This window comes from Geospiza fortis, unplaced genomic scaffold, assembly GCF_000277835.1.
Source record: "Geospiza fortis unplaced genomic scaffold, GeoFor_1.0 scaffold190, whole genome shotgun sequence".
In the NCBI taxonomy this organism is placed as follows: Eukaryota; Metazoa; Chordata; class Aves; order Passeriformes; family Thraupidae; genus Geospiza; species Geospiza fortis.
The window spans coordinates 2,829,475-2,834,108 of record NW_005054328.1 but is presented as its reverse complement, the minus strand read 5'-3'; the positions used below and the strand labels follow the sequence as shown (position 1 = coordinate 2,834,108).

Below are 4,634 nucleotides of genomic sequence, written 5' to 3'. Positions count from 1 at the left end.
TGGACAGAACCGTGCTTCCTCGCGACACAGAGGCTGCATGCAGGGGGGAGGCGATGGCTCAGAACTGAGAGGGTTCAGTTTTGGAGACCCCCCGGCCCCAGGGGGTAGACAAGTATGGGGGGGACAAGAGGTCCCGAGATGAGAGAAAACTGTGCTTTTTTTGGAACTGGTCAAAGCACCCTTAAAAGGATAACCCTTGAAGCAGCTCTGTTCCATGTCCAGTGGTGAGAGCGCTGGGCATGCAAGGAAGAGGTCACCATGGCCCCAAGAAGGACTCCTCTCCTCTTGATGGACTGGAATTGAGTATTTACAGGGTGATGGATGGAGACTTGAAATTTGGAAGATGTATTGGAAATGTGGTGGGGGGAGGAGGAAATGCTTTTTGTGGAGTTTTCATTTTCCAGGTGTGTGTGTGTGCGTGTGCGTGTGTGTGGTTTTTTTTCCTTTTGTAGTTTAGTTAATAAACTTTTTTTTCTAAGGTAGAGGCCTGCTTTGCTTATTTCCTGGTCACATCTCACAGCAAACACCAGGGAATTATATTTTCATGGGGCACTGGCATTGTGCCAGTGTCAAACCATGACACTCCCCCATGCAGTCTTGGTGTGATGGGGAGGAGAATGAGAAAAACAGGTAAAACCCATGGGTTGAGATAAGAACAGTTTAAGACTTCAAATACAGTAAAATATAATAATACTCCTAATAATAAACATGATAATAATAGCAATAATAAGAACAGAATTTTATTGAAAAGGAGAAAGAGATATAAATAAAACCTAAGAGAAATAAGTTATGCCCAACACAATTGCTCTCCACCCACTGGCTGCTGCCCACTCTATTCCCAAGCAGTGACCTCCCCCTCCTGGCCAATTCTCCCCAGTTTAGATACTGGGCGTGACATTCTATGGTATGGAATGTCCCTGTGGACAGTTCAGGTCAGCTGTCCTGGCCTTCTGCCTCCTGGCTTCTTGTGCTCCTCCTCATTGACTGAGCATGGGAAACTGAAAAGACACAATCACAGAATGGTTTGGGGTGAAAGGGACCTTAAGGATCATCTTGTTCCAGGGGCACCTTCCACTAGACCAGGTTGCTCAAAGCCTCATTAAATCTGGCCTTGATAAGATTTTTTTTTTAAACCTGAGAGGTTATTACTGCAGAAGACTTAAAGATGAAAGAAAGATGAACTGAAGTGGAAACATTTTGTTTCATTGCTCAACCACAAAAGTGTGTAGTTGAGCAATCAGAGAAAATAGAGTGTTTCAAAATAAACTTAGAAAGTCCTAAACATTTAAAATTTCTACTAGTGGTGGCTTAAGAGGAATTTTTCCCATTACAATCTTTTTTGTTTCAAATTGTTTCAATTCTTCAGCTGCTCTTTGGTGTAAATAACTTTTTTCATGTATTCTGCTTTGTGAGGGCAGAAGCTGCTGATGGGATGTTATGTCCAGAGACACTGGCAGTCTATCCAAATAAAATACTGCTGGACTGTGAGGCAGAAGTTGCTCCTGCTGCATTAAATGTTCCAAAGATTGTAAGCAAAATGGTGCTTGAAGAGTTCACAGCAGAAAAATTCCTAGGCAAGGATGTAGCCTCAAAAGTAGGAGGATTACAAGCAGCAGAAATGCTCTCAAAACCATCAGAATTTCCAGATGATGATGCACTGGCAAGAATGGAAATCATTGTAAAGAAGAAGTTGGTAGCCTGTTACTACTGCTATCCATGGGAAAGCTTGGCAGCCCAAAGCTTGATGTTTGCAGTCCTCCAGATCCAGAGGAAGGCAAGAGTTGAATGATTGTGTTCTTTAATTCAGATGGCATAGCTGCTTTTGTCAATGCATTTAAAGCTTTCCACTGAGGCAGCTGATTTTTCCATTGTCCATTCTGCTGGACAGAATTTATATAGAGTTCTGAATGTTTGCTCTGCAGTCATAATGCTCCAGATGGAACTGTTCTGGCAAGAAAACTGAGAAGCCTGAGACATTCAGCTTTTCTTTCATTGGTGAGTAAGATGAAACTATCCATTGTCCTGAAGATTCCCAATTTTCCATCTCTTTCATTACATAGTCAAAAAGTCTCTTCATCTTTATAGCCATCAGTAATATTTTGACTGTTTGTAAATGCAGTAAATGTGTTCTGCAAAAAGTCCTTGACCTAGGGTAAGAACTACTTAGCAACAACCAAAACATCTGTGTGTTATCAATATTATTCTCATACTAAATCCCAAACCACAGCACTGAATAAGCTACCAAGAAAATGAACTCTATCAAAGCCAAAAGCAGGACTTTCTCAGAGGAGTGTTACTTTACCCAAGTTCCCTGGGATTTATGTCACAGTGTCATCAATCCTGACATAAAAATAAAGAGCAATGATTCAATTGGGGATAAGGCTTAGCTATTTTAATGTAAATTACTTTGGCGTTAACTGTTGAGTTAGAAAGTGATCTAAGGCTCTTAATTGTTGAATAGAGAGACAAATGACTCAGCCCATCCTGAAATGGGAGATGCTGATGAATCACTGAGCAGAAGGATACCTACATCTATATGTAAAAATGCTCCTTTGAGTATGGAGGAAACAGGGAAGACTTGCTTGCCAAAATTGTTGAGCTTGAGGACAGATGAAGTGATGGGAGACCAATTGCATCCTAGGTTTGCTATAAATCAGGGTCTGGATTCCCTCTGAATCACACCAAGAGCGCCTTAATGGGATTGATTTTAAAGAGCAGATGGGATGTCAAAGGAGGAGTCCAGTTCTGTGAGCATAAAACTGCCCAGTCTTCCTCCTGCATATGTGAAGATTAAATGATTGCCCATGTATGGAGGAGTTGCACACCACTATAGCCTGAACAACATGGGAAGCAATTCTGGTGTGTACAAAGAAGCTGCAACTGAAAGCCCAGGCAGCTTTCAGAGGTCTGGAGAGCCTTTTGAAATGTTAGCACTTCATGTAAATTCAGTATATATATTTGAAGTGAAGAAAGCCATTATGGTTATGTTTTATTCATATTTATCTTCTGCAGAAAGATAGCAGTTTTAGGAAATGAGCCATGCTGTGACCCCAGGTGAAAATCCTCTGTAGATATGTCTCGTACAGGCAAGGACAGAGCAAGTCATCTGGTGGAACACTGCATATGTGCCTTGCTTGGTGGAAAATTGCAAGTTTAATTGGGTTTTCCTCCTGCTGTTTTTTTAATAGTACTGAGTCTGTAACTATGCAGGGAACATTCTATATGAAAAATGTCCAAAAAAAAAAATTAAGGTAAGCGGCATCCTAGTGCACTGTTTAGTGCTTAGGGCATAAATGGCAAATCTCAAAAGACTATGACAACAATAGAATAATGTGTAAAAAAACAAAGCAAAAATTACCATACCATATAGCTTAGTTGTGTGCAAACCAGGCAGCATGAAATGTCAGTATCCTAACATTTTCAAAGAAAGAAAACATAGAGCTAACAAACAATGTTAAACTTTCTGGTCCCAGTGGTGACAGAAATCCTTTCAGTTCGCATGTGGTGCCAGCAGCAATGTAGATTTCTGTATATTCTACTTGTAGTGTGTCAGTGCAAACCTCAGGGGTTCTCCAGGAGACACAACGCAGTGAAGTGAGCATTGGTCTGGGTCCACCAGCAGATTTGGGTGCTGGAAAACCGTGTGTCTCTGTGTATAGTCCAGCTTTTAGGTTCCTACTGCCATACAGGAATCAACAGCCTGTCCTTTCTGCCCCTTCAAGGACTCATGTCTCATAAGGAATTCACAGTCAGCACTTGGAGGGGAAAGTTGTTCTCAAATCACTTTGAGGGGCTATGGGGAATAAGCTTCCATCTCACATCCTGTCACAATCCACTAGTACAAGCGGGGGTCATGATGGTTCCTTTACTGATCTCAGAGGCAAAAAAAACACAGAAGGAGATTTCAGTATTAACCAAAACAAAATGCACCTTTTATTAAGTGTCCACAGCAAATGCGATAGAAGGATTAGAAAGGAGATAAAGGATAGAGAGAGAGAGAGAAGGAGGAGGGGGGAATACAGCTACCAACAGAGAGACAAGATCCTCATGGTCCAGCCAATAGATCCATCTTGCCACACTGGGAGAATCTCAAAGTCTCTGGTTAACTCAGGGGTCTTTTATAGTCCTCCACTGGGAGGGGAACAGGTACAGGACAGTGGAGACTAAGTCTAATGAAAACAAGTACACATAGTCTAGTTGTGAAACAGGACAAACCAGTCTCAGCAGTGAGCAGGAACCATTGTTTCAGGACTGGTTTCTATAGGGCCTTCAATCTCCATCCTTGACAGCAGTCATGAGGCAGATGAGGGATTTTACATGGGGGATCACCAAAGTTACCTCAGAAAAGGAGTCTTTCTCTAAAGCTGGTCGCATCTGGCCAAGAGGTGAGGAAATCATGGGCTGTTGTGAGGAGCAGGGATCATGAAGCAGGTGTAAGACTGTGGTGACACAGCAAGCACACCTGCAAACAATCACTTGATGAGCATCCACCTCAACCAGGCCAGAACTCTAGTCAGGGTCTCCAGGATCTTAGTCCCTGTCCTTGTGACGGTTGTGAGGCAAATGAAGGAAACTTTGGACAGTCTCTTACACATCCTCATCCTTGTCTGGACTCAAAGCCATCCTACCTGTGC

At 42.4% G+C, this 4,634-nt stretch overlaps 1 pseudogene; it reads right to left on the bottom strand.

Moving 5' to 3' along the window:
- Nucleotides 1–1,458: 1,458 nt before the first annotated feature.
- On the bottom strand, nucleotides 1,459–4,374 carry LOC115947876 (annotated as a pseudogene).
- Between the last annotated feature and the right edge of the window lie 260 nt (nucleotides 4,375–4,634).